This window comes from Hakea prostrata, chromosome 10, assembly GCF_041222555.1.
Source record: "Hakea prostrata isolate BN-2017 chromosome 10, UWA_Hpros_2, whole genome shotgun sequence".
NCBI classification, from domain to species: Eukaryota; Viridiplantae; Streptophyta; class Magnoliopsida; order Proteales; family Proteaceae; genus Hakea; species Hakea prostrata.
This window is the reverse complement of record NC_142609.1, coordinates 33587283-33612677: the sequence shown is the minus strand read 5'-3', so window position 1 is coordinate 33612677 and position 25395 is coordinate 33587283. Positions and strand designations below refer to the sequence as shown.

The 25395-nt window shown below is 35.3% G+C and overlaps 4 non-coding genes and 1 pseudogene across 5 annotated transcripts; 4 read left to right on the top strand and 1 right to left on the bottom strand.

The window, feature by feature from the left end:
- Positions 1–558: 558 nt before the first annotated feature.
- On the bottom strand, positions 559–5092 carry LOC149002581 (glucan endo-1,3-beta-glucosidase 1-like; annotated as a pseudogene). Its single transcript, XR_016170371.1, has 4 exons — positions 4802–5092; positions 3404–4706; positions 2941–2968; positions 559–1125 (listed from the first exon to the last, which is right to left on the bottom strand). The product of XR_016170371.1 is annotated as a glucan endo-1,3-beta-glucosidase 1-like (transcript).
- An 11809-nt stretch (positions 5093–16901) lies between these two features.
- Positions 16902–17061, top strand: LOC149002580 (U1 spliceosomal RNA). Its single transcript, XR_016170481.1, has one exon. It is a non-coding gene; the product is annotated as a U1 spliceosomal RNA (small nuclear RNA).
- A 5247-nt stretch (positions 17062–22308) lies between these two features.
- Positions 22309–22504, top strand: LOC149002579 (U2 spliceosomal RNA). The gene has a single exon (XR_016170476.1). It is a non-coding gene; the product is annotated as a U2 spliceosomal RNA (small nuclear RNA).
- Positions 22505–23031: 527 nt separating this feature from the next.
- LOC149002578 (U1 spliceosomal RNA) lies at positions 23032–23191 on the top strand. Its single transcript, XR_016170544.1, has one exon. It is a non-coding gene; the product is annotated as a U1 spliceosomal RNA (small nuclear RNA).
- Positions 23192–24749: 1558 nt separating this feature from the next.
- Positions 24750–24945, top strand: LOC149002577 (U2 spliceosomal RNA). The gene has a single exon (XR_016170480.1). It is a non-coding gene; the product is annotated as a U2 spliceosomal RNA (small nuclear RNA).
- Positions 24946–25395: the final 450 nt, after the last annotated feature.

Sequence of the window (25395 nt, the reverse complement as noted above, 5' to 3'; positions counted from 1 at the left end):
AAAAAAAGAAAAAAAAAAGAAGGAAAAAAAAAAAAAAAAAAAGACAAAAAAAAAAGAAAGAAAAAAAAAAAAAAAAAAAGGGAAAAAAAAAAGAGGGAAAGGGGATAGGAGGAAGGGGGGGTGTGGGATCAGGGAAGGTGGGGGAAGTCGTTTTTAGTGTCATCTTTGCGAGGAAGAAGGGTATAACTATAATTATCCAACTAAGAGGAGTCTTTAAGTGTCATTTGGCCAACTAAAAGTAGGTAATCCTTTGCCAAAAAAATAGGGGAAAAGGTATCTGTCATTTTACCAGAGGATATAGATAGCCAAAAGAACTCCATAGATATGGAAATTAATGAGGTATATTCAAAACAAAAAAGCTCATTACACTAATGATATAATGTTAACCATGTTACACATGATAATAGATGTCCGTGGGGGGGGGGTTGAGGATGTAATCGTGGAGCGCATAAGCTGGCCCGGATGAACTTCATATTAAAAAAAAAAAAAAAAGGTCGGGAAGAGGTCCTATAGGCAAATAAAATTAAAAAAAAGAAAAGAAAAAGAACAAATAAAACATTTCACGACAATAATTCAAGTCTTATGATCAAAGAAACGAACTACAATTATTTTCAGAAAAACATTATGATGTCATATCATTTATTTTATGAACAATTAATTGTTAACTATAAACTAAAATACTCATATTTCTATTTATCCATAATACAATTTAAATTAAAAAAAAAAAAAACACTATTAGTTTGACTACTTCTACATTTTATATGATTCAAATATTACTAATGCACTAATTATTTTATCTCACTTTCAAAATTTATAGTTACAAAAACCACATAAGTGTTTTCAACTCAAAAACCATTTAAATGGAATAAAGTTTGTGGTCATCAATGTTTACCAAAAAGGTCTTCATCATCAAGCTTTTTCCTCTGCTGTCTTCTTCTAATTGTCGTTCCTTAAACCATGAGTATGGTAAGTAACACTGGAAGCAGTAAACCCAGCAGAGAAATGGGGAAGGTCTCATCCTGTATGGTGAAGAAAATATAACTCCATCTCAACATCTTTGCATCACTCTTACCCAAACTGTTCAAGCTGCTGCTTAGGGCTTTTGTCTTGTTGCTTACCTTCTCACTGCACAATGCATATACACCACATATTGATAATGGAGAACAAAAAGAAATGAAATCTGTGCTATGCATCTGGCATTAACCCTATTGATCAGTGCATCAAAAAGTTTTATGGTTTCACATCCTGTACTCCTTGTTACCTTGAAAGAAAAAGCATTCTATACTTCTTGATTGTATTTTCTATGATTTTTCACATCCCTTGCACAAAATATTGATTAACAAATAAGCTCAAACAATTGAGATTGATGATTTATCATTATTGTTAGAAAAATAAAGTAAAAATACATAGATAAGTAAGATTTTACATGGTTCCTCCAAATGTTATATCCATGACCAAACAGATATAATGTTTGTCACTATGAGCTAGGAAAAAGATGAATAGTACAACTTAGTCGTTTTCTACCGCTTTCAACTTTGTTAATAGACTATAAATAGTAAAAGGGGATAAAAAAAAACAATCAATTTCAAATAAAAGATAAAAATGCCCTTATATCCAAAAATACCCAAGAAGACAATATAAAACCTCCAAATAATTAGGGCCCACAACCAATCAATTCTAAGGATTTGAAATTCTAAACCCATGCCTACTTGGCAACAGCTGCAAAAAATATCTGAATGAATTTAGGCCCAAAATAAACCCGAAGAACATTTCAGATGATGAAAATTTGTCTTTTACCATAATAATTATATCGACAATATTTTGTGAGGTGTTCCAACTATATCCATAAAAACACATTCAACACAAAATATAACGTTTGGCTTGGGTTTTGTGTAATTAATACGCAACACTTGCAGTCTACAGTGAAATCTCGACCTAGATTTCGATCTTGACTGTCTATTTCACAAAATAAGAAAATCCATTTGTGCGAAACAAAAGTCAAGATCAAAATCTTGGTCGAAATCGAAATCTCAATCATAGGCAGCACAGTGCTACGCATTTACTAAAACACGACCCCAAAATATGTAGTGCTTTCATAGTCATGGTCACAAATCACACAAAGTTTCAATGTTTGAGATGACAAAACTCAAGCTGTCTCTTAAATGGATATCAACTTACCTTTCACCAGGAGCATAACTTTTAACCTTTTGATCACTCTTTAAGTAATGAATTTTCTTTTATGATAAATAAATAAATAAAACTTACTTTTCACCATCACTCTAGGGCCCAAGCCATTCTAGGTAAGAGATGAGTTGATGTGACTCTCTGTAAATGAGGTGGAGAGAGTTGAAGAATCACAAATAACGAGACAAATTTATGAATTGACAAGTCAAGCTTTCCTCATTTTAAGGTTACCTTGACCCTAACACAAGCCCGTAGAAGGGGGTCTTGCTTGGGTCTACCGTCAAGCCACACATTTGAAACAGTCGGATCAAAATTTTGATCTCGACCATCAAAATTCAACGGTCGAGATTATTTCGACGGTCGGAATTTCAATGGTCGAGATTTCGGATCTGACGGCTGAAATTTCGGCTTGATGGTCATACGCATTTACCCAAGCAATTTTGAGTAGAAGGAGAGAGGGAATATGGCTTTAACTGGAAGACGTGATGTTTAATTGGATACAACAATAATGGTGCTGGGGTCCATTTTTAAAATTTTTTTAGAAGGGGGTCACAGGGTGCCGGTGATGGGTTTTATTGTTTTATCTTTTATTTATGAATCCATATATTTGAGATTATAAAGCATTGAAAGAGTATAGGTGAGATGATCAAAATACCGGGAGAAAGAAATGAACAAAAGAATTAAAATAGTTCACGAGGAGAGGGAAAGAGCACGAAAGAAGAAAGAATTAGAAGTAAAAGGGTAGGAACGCATTACCTTCCAGGAAAAATACAGCTCCCACGACCTGCCAATCACAAAATCATGTCCGACTCAGTGAGTTAACAATTCCAACAACTTTAAATTCTTGTCAGTTCTAAGTTCTAACCTAATCAAATCAGGAAATGGGGTCTAATGGAAGGCACTAGATCCCCTAGAAAAATTTCCATACAACAAAAGAGCATTAAACACTGAAAAGATAGCTTTCACCAACCAGTCTAGATCACTTCGTGAGCACATACTATTTTCTTAATGTTATTTTATTATCATACAGTAAGTGTTAACTGATGCAGAAAATCTCAATTTTTCATATAAACATAATTTTATTGTGTAGTAAAAAAGCGTCAAGAAGAAAATGCATGAAATTTACTCACTGGGAGGTAATCTTACGGCTTCAACATTTTGGTTTTGAGTGTTAAACACCCTGTAAAGATGCATTGATTGAGATTGAATTGTTACTTACTGGGGTCAGAGGTGGTGATTATGGCGGCCCCTTTGAAATCGCAGGTACCCTGAGCCTTCCCTTGCTTCTGATAATAGCTGTCGAAAGCATGAGAAGCATGGCTCTTCACATTATTGGGTTCATAGCAGTCCTGTCCATGTTGAATCTCCGAGCAATTCGCCTTTCCAGGTCCACATGCCCAATCCAATGCCGCCTGTAATGCCTTCTCATCGACCCCATTCATGGCCACACAGAATGTGTTCTTCGCCGTGTCATTTCCCAAGAACGTTCCATTTCCTGACACTTGCAGCAGATAAACCGCCGTTTCTGTTCCCATAGAAAAGCCCCCAATTCGCCTCTGTTATCTCCTTCCGATCCTCGTTGAACAGCTCGTATATGAAAACGCTTGAAGTCATTTCTGGATGGAACGGCGTTCCGCTGCGATCGTAGACTTGTTTGATCAAATTCGAATTGTAAGTGTCGGCGTCGTCGATGGTGGCGTAAGAATCCGTCGAGTTCCCCTTCGATGGCCACCCAGTTTCCATCACCGACACCTTAACGTCTGTGGTGTTCAAGTTTTTCATAGAGAAATAGGCCGCGTCGATCATGGCGTTCAGCACGTTTGTGTAGTGAAGCAGAGTGTTTGGGTCGACCATCTCCTTCGATGGCGTCAAGGCTTTGAAAAGGGAACTTTCCAGTGAGACAACCCCTTTGTTCTGCACAAACACATCGTAAGGATAGAGATTCATCATCAGCGGAGAACCCGTTTTCGACAGGAATTGAAGCAATGATTGCATAACCCATGACAGGGATTGATTGAAGAAGGCCTGAGACGGAGGAAATGGGTCGAGAATGATGGATGCAGCATGGGGAGTCGAAATTTTAATCTTGGTGTGGAGGTTTGAAGCTACCAGAGCACTGTAAAGAGACTGAATCACCGGAAAAAGAAGAGGAGCCAAAGAGGGTTCAGTGGTGAGCACTTCGTTGCCGACGGCGACACCGATGATTAGGGTTTGAGGATAGAAAGACACGACGTTACGATCGATCCAATCGGCGGCGGTGGTGTTTGATGAACCAATGGCGATCAATTGGTTGTTTGGAACGCTTATAACTACACGGATCTTGGTGCCGGCGAGGCTTCGGAGGATGTCGTTGTCGGCATCATAGAGACGGACATGGGTGATCTTCTGCAATTGAAGAAACGAAACCAGGTCTGCCGGAGATAACAAATTGGAAACTTCGGTTCCGATGTTCACACCCACAAAACAATCGTTCACTAAGTCTTGTTGCTTCTTCAATTCTGCAACTACATTTGTGGCTTCTGCTGCAATTTGAAACTCATTTCAGAAGGAAAAGAACAGAATAAAAGTAGTGAAGTGAAGAGTAGGGAGAGAGTTCTTGAATTCTTTTGTACTTTACCTGCAATTGGCAAGAGAATAAGTTGCAGGAAGAGGAGCAGCAGGAGTGTGAAAGCTATGGTGAGCTGAGAATCCTCCATCAAAGTAGATTCTTGTATGAAGATGAAACTCTATGCTTTATCTACTTCATCAATTTCTTCAGTAGATTCTTGCATTATCTTCTTGGAGAATCTTCGTTTTTCCTGGGTTCTTGAAACTTCAGAAGAGAAAGAAAGTGATTAATACAGAGGAGGAAGAGAAGACACTTCGAAAAGATTTAGGCTGAAGCTCGGCCAGGCCAGTGGAATCACTGAAGCAGCCACTTCAATTATTTCATTGGAGGTGAAATGACGACTTTGACCCTAAGGCCGACAAATTTTAAAACGATGCAAAGCAGCCACTTTCAACTCAGGCTCGTTTTGTTTCATTATTCACGAGGGGATAGGAGAAGATCTGAAGATGTTCCCCTTACTTCTCTCTACTAACCTATCAATTTTAACTTAAAAGATGTTCCATCAAAATAATAAAACTTAAAGATGTCAAAATGAGGTTGTCTTTTTCGTTTTTTTTTTCAAAAAAATCATGTTGTCTGTAGTCATATGGGATGTATTTTAATCTTCCAGCTGGACTAAGCATATTTAGGCTGCAGGGAATTCTTCTCTACTTCTTGGATTTCTTGGATTTCAGATTTATGCAGTCAAATTAGTGAGTCCTTTCATTGGAATCTCTTTTTTTTTGGTAGACTTTCATAGGAATCTCACCACATTGGAATGAGTGTTTAGTATCATAATGATTTTTCGTTATTATATTTGGAACATGCAAAATCAAGTTGTCTTTAATCACGTGAGGCCAAATCTTTATAAAAAAATTGAAGTTTTTTTCCGTTGGTAATAATAAGTATTTTATTGATTGAGAAGAAAGCCTCCAGGAAGCATACACATAAGAGAATCAAAAAGTAAAATCCAAGTTAAGAAAGGGGTGGAGAATGTCGATACACAAACAAATCCTAGGTTAATGCTGCAGATTTTGCAAGCTCGTTCGTTCGCAACAAAATTTGCCTCTTGGGGAACATAAACAAACCACTTGATACAACAAGATGAAGAACACCTATTGGGGCATTCAGATAGCTCTCCCAAACTGAGTCTAGACATTTAGTATGATCCATTCCCCACCACGATTGTATCAATTTTGTTGTAAGAATTCCTTCACTAAAGGATAACTAAAAAATAATAGCCAAAGGATTGGACCATAGTTGGTTCAATCACCCCGGTCGAGACCAATTCAAGAAATAAACCCAAAGGTGCCGTAAGCACGAAAGAACTCAACAATTATAGGAAGAAACATGACCTCGCTACGTTCGGGATAAGCGATCGTGCTCCATATAGAAACTATAATTAATTCATATTTAGGGAGAAAAACCCTAAAATTAGACGTTTACAAATGGAACTTTGTGAATTAATCCAATGGTTGGCAATGAGAGGTAAAACTTATATAAATCAAAGCATAATACAAAGAAAATGTAACTGAATCGGAGCTCTTCGGTGGTGTTCTTAGTGATTTAATCTTTGGAAGTAGTTTTTTGACACTGAGTTGACCCACGTCTAACATTTGTTTTGCATGCTTCTGGCAGTTGGACAATTCTCAAATGCATCATAAAGGGGTAATGTGTCTTTTACATAATAGGGACTGTTGGGCTACTTGGATGCACCGATCAAATAAGGAAAACCAAGAGCGGGCAAATATGGAAGACTAGAAATCGTTATATTTTTCATCGTGAGAGACCCTCGGCTAGCACCGTTTTACACCATGTTATCAGTGATATTCGTGATTGTTTCTCCCCATCATGCCATCGCTTGGAAGACACACCAATACATCGTCGCTTTTTTTATTTATGGAATATTGAGGCCATCTTCTACCATCCCGTGGAGCGACCTTTAATTTGGAACAGACCGTTTGACGGTTGGGTTGCAATTAATTGTGATGGCTCCTTGGTAGGGCAGCATGGAGGATATGAAACCTTAGGACGACATTGTCATGGGGAAGTCCTTCTTTGCCATAGCCAGAGGGCTTACCATCAATAGTGTGCTTCAAATGGAACTAAAGGTGATCGTTGTGGGCCTTAGAGCTACACAACAACAACAATATGAAGATGTGGAGGTACACAGTGACTCCTTGCAAGCAATCAACCACATTAATGTTCCTATTTATACAACATGGTTAGTTCGTGATTTGTCGGAAGAGATTTGGGGGCTTTGTGATGGATTCCACCAATGTGTTTTTGTTCATCACTAGCATGAAGTTAACGTTGCTGTTGATTATCTTGCAAGTCATGTTATGACTGAAATAGAGATCTCCTATTTGGTTTCTTACCTACTGGACGAGCTCAGTGCGATCACTAATGCGGATCGGAATGGTCATATATATTACCATATTCAAATTTATAATGTATTAGATATATTTCTTACTATAATATTGAGTGCATTTACGGGAAAAAGAAAAAAAATTAAGAGCGGGCAACTTGCGTGCCCTAATCGAATAAGGGAAACCAAGAGGAACTGTTTGTGGCTATGATAAAAGAAGGATTAAAAATGGCAATTGATTGCAATCTACAAATTCAAATGATTCTATCAATTTTTGATTGGAGTATACGGCTTCCTCGGCCAACTCGCCCAAGGCCTCTTGATTTGGTTCCTAGTCTTACTTCTCTAACTAGAACAACTACTATAAAGTTACTCCAAAAGTATCCAAGTTTTGTTCAATTTGTCACCCATTAGTTGTCCTTAACTTTGGCTGCTGAAGCTAGGGACTCCAACTAGCTAGTTTGTGTTTTTATTAGGTTTTTTTATTTAATTTTTATTTAATTTTATTTATTTCATCAAAAGAAAAAAAACCTAAATGTCAAACAATATGGTATTGGTAATACAATGAAAATTGATATCTGAAATTAAAACCAAATTATAACATATGATTTTGCATCATATCTTGATGGTACGATATGGTTTCTATAGAGTTTTAGTATGTATACAAACTTATTATAGGATTATGATATATACACGCTACATAAACGGTATAGACAGTACAAGAATGATATATGATATGAAACTAATTCCCCTTGATTCACTAACCCCCTAATTGGTTTTTATTTTGAAAGAAAAGAAAAGAAATAATCACCCTGAATTAGCCTTGTAAAATTATTTTTTCTTAAAATCAAACAAAGCTTTTCCAATAGTTACACCAAAACATAGATTTTGGATTACAAGTTGAATGGATGTGAAGCAACAAGTTCCACATGTCTCAAAATCTGGTTCTTGAGACAAAGGAGTCAGCTATGAAAATGAAAATATATGATTCCAATCTAGATGTCAAATAAGTTTTAAAAATAATGTTGGTTGGGATATTACTTGTGGAGAGTCCTTAGAACTTTGCAACATTTGGTTTTCTTTCTTTATTCTTCTTCTTTTCTTTCTGTCTTTCTTTCTTTCTTCTTCCCTTTTTTTTCTTCTTTCCTGAATCTAAAGTTTGTTTGGCTAGCTTATGCACACTGTTGGGGAATATCAAGTCAACATTGCTACATCAACCTCTGTTATTTTCGATGATAAACATTAATTACTAATGACTATATTGAATTGTGTATGTCTTGTTCAATAAGAGAGCAAGTGAACCAAATCCAAGTCAATGTCGGATGCTTAAACTCAAGTCAAGGCCATGACCAAACCAAGATGGACATGAAGTTTAAGTCAAATGAGCATGAATAATGGAATACAAGAAGATTCAAGAACATCAATTTAACCTCAAGCAAGAAGACTTAATTAGTAAATTAAAACATATGACACCTTCATGCATATATATGTAATGCACTTATTTACATCAAAACCTTGTGCATCATATCATTATATTGACCTAGGACATGTTAGCTAGGAGAGTGTATGAGGACATATGGTTCATTAGAAGAACCTAAATCCCCTGAAAATTCCATCTTATGCCACCGGGCTGCAAACAGAGCTCCATCTAGCCCCAGACTAACATCCATTTGGTCATAGAAGTGCAAATAAATTTTCTGTCTGAGCAGACAGAGATCCGTCCGATTAGAAGGCAATCCGTCTGATCAAAAGGTGATTCGTGTGATCAAAAGGTGATCCGTCTTATTAGAAGGCGATCTAGTCTGAACTAAAATTTCACTTTTATATCTATCCGTTGGAAGTTGGGCTAATATACCTGAATGCTATCTATATAAGCCCAATTCATTCCATTGAGAGCAAGAATCTTGCCAAATAATCATCTACTCCTCAAATACTCTCAAACTCTCAAATTGCAAGAATTCAATTATATTTGTCTCTCACCCTTACTTCACCCTTGAAAAACGTACCAAAACATTTAAGCAATCTTGTAGAAGCTAAGCTTGAGGTGATAGAAGGCAATTGAAAGGTCATTGGTGGTCCATATCATTTTTATTTGAATATACAACTCTCATTGCATTACACTCACACAAGGGGTAAAATGTCACGCTAGTTTTTAGATAATCTCTAATCATACTATTGTATTTGATTGTTTTTAGTTCTTAGTCTAGATAGATTAGAATTGATTTAGGTAGCTCTTGCTTGTGAATAAAGATTGTTGAGGGCGTTCTTGCTAATGAACGAAGATTGTAAAGAGAGTGCTTTTACCTTGCAACAAAGTTTTGTAAGGGTTCAATTCTCTACTCATCGTAGTGAAAGAAAATTACTAGTAAAAATCTCTCTTGAGATCAAGAGAGTAGTGGACATAAACTTATAAAATTGAACCACTATAAAATCTTTGTATTATGAGTTGTGAGTTTGCAAATTTGTTTACGTTCAATTTATTTTGCTCAAAATTATATTTACATGTACATACTTATTCTTGTAATTGCAATCAAACCAAAAAATTGGAAAAAAAAAAATCAACTAGTTGCAACCTATTCACCCTCTCTAGGTTGCATTAATAATTGGTATCAGTGCAAAAGTTCAATTTGAGATTGAAATCAATTTCTAAAAAAGTTAAAGATCATGATCATTTTTTTTTATCAAGTACTCTCAAGAACCGAAAGACTTAACCCATCTAGACCTTCATTCTTTGATGGAGAATGATTTGTCTATTGGAAAAGTAGGTTTAAAGATTACATTTGTGCACATGACTTCGATATATGGGACATCATCACATACGAACCAAATAAAATTCTTAAAGTAGATAAAGATGGGAATAACATATTCAAACCCAAGATCAAATGGACTACAACTGACACTACAAGAAAACAGAGCTTTGGAGGCTTTTGACAAATCTCCATAGGTCATGCATCTATTTTTCATGTTTTAGAGACACTTTCTTAGTAACATTTGTAAAATGCTCTAAAAAATCTTTTATTGCATTTGCAAAATGTCTTTAGGGCCTGGTTGGTTACATGAATCCAGAGATTTCAAATCTCTAGATTCATGAATCTGAAAATTATACCCGTTTGGTTGTAAAAATCTATAGATTCATGAAATCTAGAGATTCACCTTTTACACTAAAAATGTGAATCGAGATTTATGGGTAAGGGTGAAATCCGAAATTTCAAAAAAACATACATTTGCACATTCACAAAAATCACGTCGATCAAATAGTTTTTTAGGATGAATCCACAGATTTCATTCCACAACCAAACATCTAATTTTATAAATTATAACTCCATAGATTTGAAATTTATAGATTTGAAATCTCTAGATATTTGAAATCTCCATACTCATGTAACCAAACAGGCCCTTAAAGATTTTCTGTTATTGTTAATTTCAAGTGTAAAAAGTACTTTTGAGGCATTTATATTACAAATAGTCTTTTCCCTCTTACTTCTAATGATCTTTTTAATTTTTGTGGTCAATTGAATAATGCCACTAAAAGATACTATTTTTTTTTTCTTCTTACCTCGTGTATTTTTCCTTTTCCTTGATTCATGAAATACTACAAATAGATTAATTATAATACTCCAAACATATTAATTAAAGAGTTTTATTTATATAAAAAATATATTGTTTCAAATAGTTATGACAAGTCTATGGTCTAAGTTGTTAGCTTTTTTCTTTTGAATGAACACCTTGCATATGATGAAAAAAAACCATTGAAAGATTATAGTTGTACCTAAATAATTCATAACTTTTAGTTATGACTTTTGAATAAAGTTGACTAAAGGGCAATGATTCATATAGCTGAGCTCATTTAGTTGGTGCAAGGTTGAGTGATGGAAACTCTAAACAACCTCCTCAACAGTAGCAGCAAGAAACTATAGGGCGCCATGTTCTTGTGCACCCTATTCGTTATTTTCTTAAATTTTATCCTCTTATAGTCTTACTCAAGTTGGACTCTTTCTAATGAAAAGAGTTATGCTTTTTTATTATTTAATTTCAGATTGTAATTTGCAGATGGGAGTTTGAGTTCAAGTTCAAGTTCTAGGTCTTTCTAGATGGAACTCCCTAGCATGAACTTCTACTTGAAGTCCTTATTCTATGGCTATAAATTCGAAGCCCATAGATGTAATAGGTCAGAGAATCAGTAAAATAGCTAAAAATTACAACGGTAAGGATGTTTGAATAGGGTGGGTGTAAGGTTTCCAAGGATGGAAAAATTGTGGCAATTTTAAGTAATCTCCATCTTCAACAACTGTAGCGGCGATCCTTTTTCACAGTCTTCTTAAAGAACAAAAAGTGCCTCAAACCCAGCCCTATGCCTTTTGCTAACTCACTTCTTCCCTTAACACCGCGACACTTTTTTTGGAACATTTTATTGGTGAAACACCTAGCTCCAACACTAGGCATTGTCAGGTACTTAGCATAGCAAACTAAGGCTAATTTTAGTTATTTTTCAAATCCTCTTTTGGTTCCATGTAGGTGATCCCACTTAATTGTGATAAGGTTATAGTTGTCATTTGTTGTTTTATGTACACAATGCATGTTCTTTGTTAATTTTATAGCAAAACATAATATTGTTCTCTGGTAATATGATTGTTTTTCCAGTTTTTTGGACTAGATTTGGTAGTTGTTGGTAATATGCAGAGTGAGACATTGGATATCGTTGGTTAAAAGATGATAGGAACGGGCCATATTTCCTAAGATATTTTTATTTTCTTGATTGTTTTACAATACTTCTTTTATTTTTATTTTGGTACATGAAAATATTTCATACATATTAGGATTTTGATAATTTTAAATGTTACTTGTCACTCCAGGTGTATGTTTCTTTTGGCTTAGGATGATGATTTTTTTTTTAAAATACTCGTTTTATTTTTTCTGTTGCTAAAAACGAGCATTTATGCCTACGATTTGCTAAGAAACCGTAAGCCAATGAATTTTTTGTGACGAATATAACTATCGCCAAAAACACATTATCCACGACAAATTAAAACCGTCACAAAAAATCCCATTATTCGTGATGGAGTAGTGTAACCATGGCCAAACATATTTTCCCAGTCGGTGTAAAAAAACTGTCGCCTGTTTTTCGTGATGCTGGTATAGACGACGAACGTGGCGATGGAGGCAAGTGTAGCCTTTCCATTTTTGCGACGGTTTTTGTATTTTTGGCTACGCTAATGAATCGTCACAAAAAACATGTGTTTTTATATTGAGCCTTGAAAAAGACTTCACAAATGAGAATATGGCAAGAAGAATAAGAACTTTTCCACCTTCATGGAGACCCAGAAGAATTGCAATTCAAGAATCGAAAATTTTATAAAAAATCATCCATGATGAGCTTATTGGGTCTTTGTTTGCTCATGAAGCTAAGCTTGATGATGACAACAAAGTCAAAGCGAACATGTAAACGGATTGAAAGAAGAAATTCATAGAGCATTAAAAGGTGCCATCAAGGTGAAAGAAGAAAGTGAGAGTGAAGGGGAAGATTTGAACATTGAGAATGAAATAAACTCAATCACCAAAGAGTTCAAAAGACTCCACAAAAAGAAAGGAGGAAAGCACCCTCACAAAGGAAATTCCTCTAAGGAGCACAAAGGTCAAAATTTTGTTATGGAAAGAACTTATGCTTTTAATAAAAATATCACTTGTTGTAAGTGTAAGAAATTGGGTCACATCAAATTCGAGTGCCCAAATGAAGAAAAGAAGAGAGCCTATATGGCCGAAACATCCTATATCACCAGTGATGATGAAGAAGAAAAGGAGGAGTCCGGTGAAGAGAGAATCAACTCGACTCTTAAAGCAAAATCAGAGGAAGAACCAAAAGATCTAGAAGTAAACTTCTCTTATAGTCTTAATTCTATTAATGATGATGATAGCAGCATAAATGAAACAATGGATAGGAGATCTTAGTTGGTGCATTTGGAGTCTTATTTAAAATAATTAATGAATCTCAAAAAGGTTATTAAGGGAGATCATGTTGTTGTTGTTTTATTTATGTGTTCATTTAGGGGGAGTGTGTATATGTGATGAGAAGCATATGTTAAGGGGGGAGCAGATCCTCCGTATTGTTTGTTGATGACAAAAGGGGGAGAAAGCGTGTGAATTAAAATTAGGTAATTCATTGGGTTGTTAATGGAAAACATGTGATAACATTCATATGAGTGATGAATTCTTGTTATTAATAACTATTCATATTTTTCATCATTCATGTGTTTGTCATCATAAAAAAGGGATTGAAAGATTGTTAGGAAATGTTATGTCAACATTACCACATCAACTTCCATTAGTTTTGATAATAATAAAACATGAGTTACAATTGGCTATATTGAGTTGTGTATGTTTAGTTCAATATGAAAGCAAGTGGACTAAGTCCAACTCAACACTGGATGCCCAAATTCAAATCAAGGCCAAGACCAAGCCAAGATGGACATGATGTCTAAGTCAAGATGAACATTAAGAATGAATAAGAAAATTCAAGAACATCAACTCAAGCTCAAGTAAGAAGACTTAGCAAATTAGGACCTAGAACACCTCCTTGCATATATAAATATAATAATACTCATTTGCATCAAAACCTTATGCACCATGTCATTAGATTGACTTAAGACATGTCAGGGGAGTGTATGAGGACATAGGGTTAACTAGAAGAACCTAACTCCCCTTAAAATCCCATCTTAGGCCACTAGGCTACAGACGGAGCTCTGTCTGGTCGCAAAAGCTCAGACGAATTTTGAGTCTGAGTAGGAGGCGGAGATCCGTTTGATCAAAAGACACATATAAAAGCTTAGATGGATTTTTGTTTGACCAAAAGGTGTTCTGTTTGATCAGAAGGTGATTTGTCTTAGCTCCAACAACTATTTTTTAATATATATATATATATATATATATATATATATATATATATATATATATATATATATATATATATATATATAAATCAAACAGTGATCCATCTGGACTAAAATTCACTCTTATTTTTATCCATTGGGGATTGGGCTAAGGTATTTGAAGGCAATCTATAGAAGCTCAACTCACCCCATCTTAGAGCAAGAACCTTATCAATTAATCATCTACTCCCCAAATAGCCTCAGGCTTTCAAATTGCAATGATTCAATTGTATTTTCCTTCCACCCTTATTCCGCCCTTGAAGAACATACCAATGCATTTAAGCAAACTTGTAGAAGTTGAGCTTGAGGTGATAGAAGGCTATTGAAAGGTCATTGGTGGTGCATATCATTTTTATTTGGGTATATATACAATTCTTATTGCATCACACTCACACAAAGGGTAAAGTGATACACCCCTTGTTAGGTAATTTCTAACCATACTATTGTATTTGGCTATTTTCAATTCTCAGTCTATATAGATTAAAATTGGCCCTAGGGTGTTTTTACCGGTGAGCAAAAGTTATTGAGGGTGCTCTTGCACATGAATAAAGATTGTTGAGGGTGCTCTTGCCTATGAGCAAAGATTGTTGAGATGGCGCTCTTGACTCATAACAAAGACTATAAGGGTTTGATTCTCTACCCCTTTTTTTTTTTTTTTTTTTTTTTTTTTTTAATATTTTCTAGTAGAGTTTGATTATCTACTACCATATTGAAAAAAGAATCATTAGTCGAAATATCTTGTGAAGCTAAGAGTGAACATCTGACTTGTAAAGTGGAACCACTATAAACGCCTTGTATTGTAGATTATGTATTTAAAAATTTGTTGAAGTTTAATTTATTTTGTTCAATTATATTTAAATTTACATGTTTAATCTTGTAGTTGCAATCAAATCTAAAAAATTGAAAAAAAAAAATCCACCAATTGCAATCTATTCACCCACTTGAGATTGCATTAATATACACACACCCCTTAATTCTATTCTCAGGATATATTTATATGTATTTTAAATGCAATGGACCTTCACCCATGTAACAAAAACATAAACACCCATTACTTATGGGGGGATTGATGAGGCCCCCCCTCTCCCCGGGGCCTCCTTTTGCCCAAAAGTGATAGTTAGGTGGATGAATGGATGAAAACATGAGAACTTAGTAAGAGATGCTGAAACTAACTAAATTGAATGCATGCAACCATTGGTATCTATGATATTTAGGAGCATTACTATTGAAGGGTTGCTTAGTCACTAATGGCCGACACCTCTTAGTGGAAAGTTCACCAGTTTGATGCTCTCTGGTGGAAAAGCTCCCCAGAAGTAAATCATGGTGTGCATGCTCTCTGGATGACCTCGTTCATATATGAAAAATAGTCTCCACCCCCTTATAAAGTACCAATTTCCCCCCCCCGGGCGCCCGGGGCAAAAAATAAAAAAAAAAAAAAAAAAAAAAAACTAGAAGATATTGAGTAGCATTAACAATTGTAGTAAAAAATATAATGTTATAACCATTGCTACACATGGTGAGCATTTTAATGAGTGCAACTGTTTAAATGGAGATACCATGATTTAATGCAAATATTAGTCTATGGGAACATCCATGAGGATGTAGTGACTCCATAAGCTCACGAGATATCATTGGTTACATGTGACTATTGCCTTTAATCAGCTCTAGTTGAGGACGTATAGGATATAAGGGGTATAAGCTATGCATAGTATTTTTTTTATCACCACTTCTTTTAGGTTATCTTAGTTCTATCCTAAGTTTTATGAATTCTTTCAATTTGGATTGAATCGCTTCTAATCAGCTCAAGTTGAAGCCATACTAGATACAAGGGTAAGCTATGCATAGAGTTTGTTATCACCATTTCTTTGAAGTTATTTTAATTACTTTTATGAATTCTTTCAATCTAGATAGAATCGCTTATTCACACAAAGACATCCAAAGATGTTTGATGAACATGATTGTATCACTTCAATCGACTTAAAAAAAAAAATCCCCTATAATTGGAAATGAATAATAAAATTAAAGGACTCAAGAGTGTATGGGATGTAAATCAGTACCACATATAGTATATAAAAACCTTTATTATCATGCTTAACAAAAACCTAACAGAACCACTAAAATCACACCTCACATATTAGGCATCAGATTTGGATTCTTAACCACTGTGGTTTTAATTCCTACCTTGTAAAGTATGAACCAAACTAAGGGAGGCAAATGGTACGATCAAATTAAACTGCATCATCTGACATCTTACACATGAGGAATGTCATGACATTGTATTTGTATACCAATTTATTTCAAAATTCATGCAATATCATAACCCACCACTATCCATAGAGTATGGCAACCCAAAACTTCGAGAGCATTTTTCCAAGCTACTATTAACATGACCCTTCAACTCATGCCATACCAGGAGCTCTTCTTTGTCTTTCTCTTTCTCTTCTTCTTCATTCTCAATCCTCGCCTTATCTTTTGCTTTTGTCTGTCTATGCTTTCGCCTTCGCCTTCGCCTTCGCCTTCACTTGGTTGCTTTCAGACATCGATCGTGATTTGTTCACAATAAGTAGAGAAAGAAACAATCATAAAGAACGAAACAAAAACTATAATTTATTATTCTGGCTTCAGTAATTCATTCCCCATTTTTGTTTCACAATTTGGTGGGTCACATTTTCTTTTAAAAAAGAAATCATATGATGATCTCCAGTTCTTCCGGTTAACAGAAAGAATCAAAGAAAGAGAGAGTATTGAGTGAGGTGACATGTTAAAATCCCACATCGGTCAGAAGAAACGAGGGAGTGGGAGAGAAGTTATAAAAGAAAGCCAAATATTTCAGAGAAACATACTTACCTGGACGGGGTCAATGGCTGATCAAGAAGGGCCATGGCCTAGGTTGGTGACCTCCATTGCACTTGGGAGGGGTGCCCGCCTAACATCTCCCCAAGTGGGAGAGTGTACGTCATAATTTGTGGCAGAGGGGGTACGCGTTCGCGCGGCCCCTACCATCTCCAAAAGAAAGATTAAATTATTTTGAGATTTTTATGTGTGGGTTTTCTTAGTGGACCATAAATTAATATTGGGTCCTTTTAGTGTAATATACTATATATGGGTCCCAGATCAAAAATTTTTGGTTGTGCTACATAGACCTGTAAGCCATTTGGATTCGGCTCGGATACATCAGTATTCGAATCCGATTAGCAAATCTGCTATTCGAATCTGACAAAAATTTAGAAATTTAGAGAAGGCAACCAAATTTGAATCCGGCAAAAATTTAGAGAAGGCATCCGAATTTGAATCCGAAACTTTATTCGATCCAATAAACTATCCGATTATTGATTGATAATTGTCACTTTTTATATTTTTTATTATAAATTTCTAATTTCCCATTATTGAATACCAGTTTCCGAATCCGATTACAGGTCCTAGATCAAAAATCAGGTCCTAGATCAAAAATTTTCAGCTGTGCTACATAGACCTGTAAACCATTTGGATTCGGCTCGGATACATCAGTATTCGAATCCGATTAGCAAATCTGCTATTCGAATCTGGCAAAAATTTAGAAATTTAGAGAAGGCAACCGAATTTGAATCCGGCAAAAATTTAGAGAAGGCATCCGAATTTGAATCCGAAACTTTATTCGATCCAATAAACTATCCGATTATTGATTGATAATTGTTACTTTTTATATTTTTTATTATAAATTTCTAATTTCCCATTATTGAATACCAGTTTCCGAATCCGATTACAGGTCCCAGATCAAAAATTTTCGGCTGTGCTACATAGACCTGTAAACCATTTGGATTCGGCTCGGATACATCAGTATTCGAATCCGATTAGCAAATCTGCTATTCGAATCTGGCAAAAATTTAGAAATTTAGAGAAGGCAACCGAATTTGAATCCGGCAAAAATTTAGAGAAGGCATCCGAATTTGAATCCGAAACTTTATTCGATCCAATAAACTATCCGATTATTGATTGATAATTGTCACTTTTTATATTTTTTATTATAAATTTCTAATTTCCCATTATTGAATACCAGTTTTCGAATCCGATTACAGGTCCCAGATCAAAAATTTTCGGCTGTGCTACATAGACCTGTAAACCATTTGGATTCGCTCGGATACATCAGTATTTGAATCCGATTAGCAAATCTGCTATTCGAATCTGGCAAAAATTTAGAAATTTAGAGAAGGCAACCGAATTTGAATCCGGCAAAAATTTAGAGAAGGCATCCGAATTTGAATCCGAAACTTTATTCGATCTAATAAACTATCCGATTATTGATTGATAATTGTTACTTTTTATATTTTTTATTATAAATTTCTAATTTCCCATTATTGAATACCAGTTTCCGAATCCGATTACAGGTCCCAAATCAAAAATTTTCGGCTGTGCTACATAGACCTGTAAACCATTTGGATTCGGCTCGGATACATCAGTATTCGAATCCGATTAGCAAATCTGCTATTCGAATCTGGCAAAAATTTAGAAATTTAGAGAAGGCAACCGAATTTGAATCCGGCAAAAATTTAGAGAAGGCATCCGAATTTGAATCCGAAACTTTATTCGATCCAATAAACTATCCGATTATTGATTGATAATTGTCACTTTTTATATTTTTTATTATAAATTTCTAATTTCCCATTATTGAATACCAGTTTCCGAATCCGATTACAGGTATCCGAATCCAATTATCATCAATTTCTAAAGAAAAATATGTTAAATACTTTACTCTATCCGAGAAGCAATTTTCCGAATCCGAATTCGATTCTTAGCGGACGGCTACGAATTTTTTCGGTAAGAAAAATTCCGGATACGATACCCTTAAACGAATATGAATGTGAAATTTGGAAGCGGATTTCGGCTATCCATTTACAGGTCTAGCGCTACATGTCATTACCTTAAATCATAGCCATTCAATCGTTCTCTGCTTTATTTTCCATCAAGAAAAGAAAAAGAAAAAGAAAAGCCCTGAAAACTTAAATCAGCATCATCTTTCTATCTTGGCAAGAACTCTAGTGAATGAGTGCGATCGCAGCGGCGATGACAACGAACACAATGACTAATTATGAAAACGTTCAATTTTTAGTCCTAATCTATCATCTGTTGATGCCAAAACTTCAACAAGGACCTCAAATTCATTCTCCATGATGCACTCAACGATTTCGGCATCGACACTAAGCATGCCAAGCTGATCTCTGTCTCCAGGGACACCTCTCTATGTGAATGCATGGAGATTGTTTAATTAATTATTTTCGTTGGTTGACTAACATATGGCAAGAGAGGGTTTCTGCTCTCAGATTCGGAGGTTGTCAACAGTAGAGAGAGAAACAAGCATTTGCATTAAAAGAGGGGTTGATTGGGTGAAAACCGTTCTTCACATTGACGTTGAAGATGATTCCCACGTTTCACATTCTTCAGTGCCATTGCCTATTCATTCTTTCATTGAAAGAGTTTGGATGATCTTTCTATGAGTTATTGCTCTTATTATGATTCTTCCTTGAGATTGCCCCCAGAAGAATTCCTAGCCCCTCTCTCGAGATATTTATTTGTTAATTAAGGATTTTCATCATGTATTTTCAGTCGAGATTGAAGACGATGCTGATTTGGGTTTTCAGGCATTTTATTTTATTTTAAAAAAAAAGTGATTATAAAATAACCCGGTTTGATTGAACCTATGTTGGTTCATTCATCCAAAACACGTTCATTATGAACGGTTTAAAGAGAAATAAAGTTGAAAACAATTTAACGGCTTTGATTTAAAGTAATGACATGCGACATGCGACACATCTAGAGCAGCCGTTGAATGGCCGCTCCTCTGTGCATCGCAGAGGATTGAAATCTATGGATCCCAACCAAACTAACACTGCAGTTGTTGTTAAGTTTATTCAAATTTCAAACCTGGAGGGACCAAAATACCCCTCATGTTAATTATCCTTTCACTATTCACAATATATATTTTTTAATCTATATATTAATCATTTAATGACTAAAATAACCCTATTTGCAGATCTTATTATCTTTCTAATGTCAATGTTTCAATATATTCACCGTTTTAGCCTAAAGTCATTGTTGGAAAATTATATTAATTAAAAATAAAATTATAATATATGGTAATGCTGGCATTAGAAAAATAATAAGATCTGCAAATGGGGGTATTTTGGTAATTTAGCAATAAATTAGTATATAGTTAATATATATATTGTGAATTGTGAAATGATAATTGTATTAAATAACTTGAAGGGTATTTGGTCCCTCCAGGTTTGAAATTTGAATACACTTAACGGCGATTGATAATGTTAATCTGATTGGGATCCATATATAATATCTCCCCAAGACCAATGGACAGTGGCGGACCCAGGATGCAATAGTGGGGGGCCGAAGAATGAAAGCCAGTAACCATCCTATTTGGGGTCCCACCGCTAAATTATTTTATTAAATTAAAGAATAGACCCACATATATTTTGTGGGGCCCACACATATTTGAAAAAAAATGATAAATTGTTAATAATGATATTTTTTTTTTGACAAAATATAGGTAAAATTAAAGCAACAATATAAAAAAAATATACACATGACTTCAACCCTAAAAAGTTAAATGCAAACTAAAATTTTTTTTAGGTAAGAGATGCAAATCAATGGTAATTAGTTACCTACTAATTATAAACATTTTATTCACAATACAAAATCAAATAACAAAAATTGTAGAAGAAATAAATAAACATAGAATATAAAATCAAATTAAAAAGAATAACAAAAGAAAAGAGAAAAAAAAAGAAACAATGAATAAATTGAGAAAGAGAAAGAAACTTAATTGTGGAGTAGATTTTTTTTCAAATTTTCTTAAGCCACGCTTATAGAAGGGGAAGATAATAAATAGGAAAACAAGAGGATAGAGGATAGGAGAAAAGAGAATAAATAGGGATTGAAGAGTTAGTTTTTAATTAGAAATAACATTTTGATTTTTAAATACCTAATAAGATTTTTTTTTTCAAAAATTTCCTTTAACCCACGTTTATAGAGAAGAGAATAAATAGGAATAAAAAATGAGAGAGAAGAGAGGGGAGAATAAATAGGGATTGATAGATTAGTTTTTTATTAGGAATAACATTTATACCCATCATTTTACTTTTTAAAATTGTTCACAATATTGGGGGGGGGGGGGGGGGTGGCCAAATAGTGACATTTCACATGTGGGAAGAAAAAAAACCAGAAAAATTAAGGGCCTGTTTGGTTACATGAGTTTGGAGATTTCAAATATTTATAGATTTCAAATCTATAGACTTCAAATCTATGGAGTCATAATTTATAAAATTAAGTGTTTGGTTGTGGAATGAAATCTGTGGATTCATCCTAAAAAATTATTTGATGGATGTGATTTTTGTGAATGTACAATTGTATAGCTTTTTTGAAATCTCTGGATTTCACCCCTTACCCATAAATCTACAGATTCACCTTTTTACACTAAAAACGTGAATCTGTAGATTTCATGAATCTAGAGATTTTTACAACCAAACGGGTATAATTCTCAGATTCATGAATCCAGAGATTTGAAATCTCTAGATTCATGTAACCAAATAGGCCCTAAAGGAATTAGGGGAATATGGATAAAATTTAAAAAAATCCAGGGGGGGCCATGGCCCCCTCCGGCCCCTTCATAGGTCCGCCCCTGCCAATGGAAGTGGCTTTTGTGATATGAAAGAATCACATTAGAGATCATAAATTTCCGTCTTATGAATAGATGTAAGATTTGCATCTAGCAGCAAAAAGTTTTCAAAGTATCCCACAATAGGATCAATAAAAGCCGGCACATATCCATATTGGATAAAACCTCTCTCCCCCCCTCAAAAAAAATTCAAACAGGACATGTATTGGATTGCACTAAAATGTATTTGCCAATTCCAGTACAATAGTCGATACAAGGTGATAAATATCTTAAAATCATCCAACCAATACAATACTTAATACTAATACTGATACTTTAGTTTATCGAAAAAAAAAAATACTGATACTTTTAAACTTTTTAGTATAGAAGAAGCAATAGAACATCATGATCAAGAGAGAGGCAAATGATGCATGGAATCAAGACGAATCACTGGGGTTTTGGACATGGGCTTGGGCTTGGGCTTCAGCTTCAGATGATGCCATAGCAGGGGAAGTGGACACCTACAAAATCCCACATCGGCCACAGACGGAAGAGGGATGTCAGGGTGAGCATTTAAAATGAAAAGAGAAGCTTGGAAGGATGCATACCTTTCTCGGCCTTTTGGCTAAGATCAAGTGTAGTATCTGTTCTTATCAGTTTAATATCTGATACGTGGGTCATCGACCCACATGATATTAAATTAATTTTTCTAGGGGGAAGGCCCATCACGGTAGCTTGCTGCCGGGGTCTTCAAGCGTCGCCCATGCGTTGCACCACTGCACGGGCCTGGCGCACCCCTCTATGTCGAGTTTAAAGAGTTTTTCCATTGTGTAAGGCCAAGTGTACTATAATATTCACACTTCCACCATCAAATTAATGTTGAAAATAAAAGGAATTTTGCATACAGTTGAACTTCAAGAGGGGACTGCAATTATTTAGGAGACAAAATCTGGCCATCCTGCGCATGATTAATAAAAGACAGTATATCATACCTTTCCATGCATTTAGTAAGCTAGATTCTTCTAGGATTGATCACTCGAACAAAAACCCAGATATTACTACCATGGTATATCTGCAACCTTTTGGTTAACCCTGAGATCCAAATCAAGATCTCAAAAACATCATAACTGGCCCCTCAAGTCTGAAACCCGGTGGTTTGACACAAAAATATGATCTTCAGTTATTTTGGGTAACAGAGAGCTGGAAGAGAGACAGTACTAAGGTGGAGTATCATGTTAGTTTGCCATTATATAAATCCCACATCGGTTACCTGTAAGTAGAGACGAGGGAGATAAGTTATAAAAAAAAGGAAAATAACTCAAAAAACATACTTACCTGGACGGGGTCAATGACTGATCAAGAAGGGTCATGGCCTGGGTTGGTGACCTCCATTGCACTTGGGAGGGGTGCCCGCCTAACATCTCCCCAAGTGGGAGAGTGTACGTCATAATTTGTGGCAGAGGGGGTACGCGTTCGCGCGGCCCCTACATTACCAAAGTATGAAATAGTTGTTTGATTTTTCTTACTTTCAAGTTTTGCAACCTTAGGATTGCCTACCTTAATTTTTCATAGGATTGTTGGAATGTGAAGGGCATGAGAGATGAACCCTATTGGGGTAATTATATTATAAATTTTATAAAACACCAAATTGAAATTACAATACAATTGAAAAATAAAGATCCTTAGCCAATTCGGAGAGCTTGATGTTGCAATTGAACGAACCACCAATCAATGAGGTTGAGTCACACTTTGAGTGGGAGAGCTTGATGTTGCAATTGAACGAACCACCAATCAATGAGGTTGAGTCACACCTTGAGGGCTGTCTTTAAGGTAATTGATGCAATCTACTACCAAAGGTTCTTCGCACCACCACCTCCAAGATAAAATAACCTCCAACTAGAAGATGAGGTAGTTCTTCTAGTTCCTTCAAGGAACTAAAAGCTAGAACACAACACTTACACAAATTCAAAGGAAGAAACTTTTAAAATAAATAACAAATAATGCAAGTGTGAAGAGTATTTCTATTACCCACCACACGCAAAGAAGGGTTGGGTTTATATAGGCCTAAATCACACCTTACACCCCTTGAGATTATCAAGGCAATGAATTGGGTCATTGAATTACAATGACTCACCTCCTCACAAGGGGGATGATCTCTATTAATGGAGAATCAATGGACTTGTCCCCCCTCCAGTAAAGAGAATGAACCATCTTGACCTAACTACTCCATTACTTGTAGAATTAACTCTAATATTCACATCTTTTGAATGAATTGGATTTAATCCATTGAATAACTTTAACCCCACCCATGGTAATGGCGATGAATTGAAGTTGAATAAGAATTGAAGGTTAAGAGCTATAATTTTTTAGTAAATTCCATCCTACAAGTAAAAGCCCACTTCATCATCATGATCAAGACCTTTAAGACTTATGATCAATGTCATGAAAAATCTCATAATCAAGGTCATGAAGGGCCTCCTTTACTCATGGGTGCCTCATTACCACCTTTACCTCATGTGTCCCAAACACTAACAAAACAATTAAATAAAAAAAATACAAAAAACTAATTTTGAAACTTAATATAGAATTTAATAAAAAAACCTACCAATCCCCCCCACAAGTTTCAAAATTGCAAAAAAAAAGAAAAAAAAAAAGAAAAGAAAAAAAAAAAAAAGAAAGAAAGAAAGAAAGAAAGAAAGAAAAAGAAAAGAAAAAGGAAAAAAAAAAAAAAAAAAAAAAAGAAAAAGGAAAAAAAAGAAAAGAAAGACACGTGTTATGATTGTATTAGACACTAGAAGACATATCGTTGTAGGTGTCTTCTGGACTTAAACTTATACTAGATCTAAATACACATCAATTGATACACAATTGCTCATCATGATTGAGAGGTAGGCAACCAATACATTGTATCACAGACATTTGGGGGTCTTGAGATAATGATTAAAGCAAGGAAAGTGAATTCTTGTAAAATCCCACATTGGCCATAGAGGGAGAGGGATGTTAGGAGAGAGCTTATAAAGTAAAAAGAGAAACATATTCCAAAGCATACCTTTCTCGGCCTTTTGGCTAAGATCAAGTGTAGTATCTGTTCTTATCAGTTTAATATCTGATACGTGGGTCATCGACCCACATGATATTAAATTAATTTTTCTAGGGGGAAGGCCTACAACGGTAGCTTGCTGCCGGGGTCTTCGAGCGTCGCCCATGCGTTGCACTACTGCTTGGGCCTGGCGCACCCCCACCAAGTCTAGTTTTAAATATCTTCTGTAGTGTACTTATGTGTACGCACGCACTTCCCAATCAGACGCCGAAGCTCAGCTCCTTTGGTTGCGTAACCCGAGAGTCTTTTGTGCCCCGCTTCTTCCTTCACGTACCTTTTGGGTGAAGCTTCTGGTACTAATAATCGTAATTTCTATTTAGTTTAAGGAAAGGTGGAGGAGAAACATCAAATGATATATAAAAGAGGATTTAAGGCTTGAGTTAACATTCAAATATATTTTTATATTGTTTGTGCTGGCTGAATATGATCTTTATCTATCCAAGTAATCTTCATTTTCACCCACAGACGGTGAAAATAATCATTCTGGGCTCGCATCTTCACGTCCACCTAGGCAACCATGGGCTCATTTCAACCCCAACTCAGCCCTTCTTCCAGCTTAGATGGGCTTTCCTGCAAGCGAATCTGACCCAC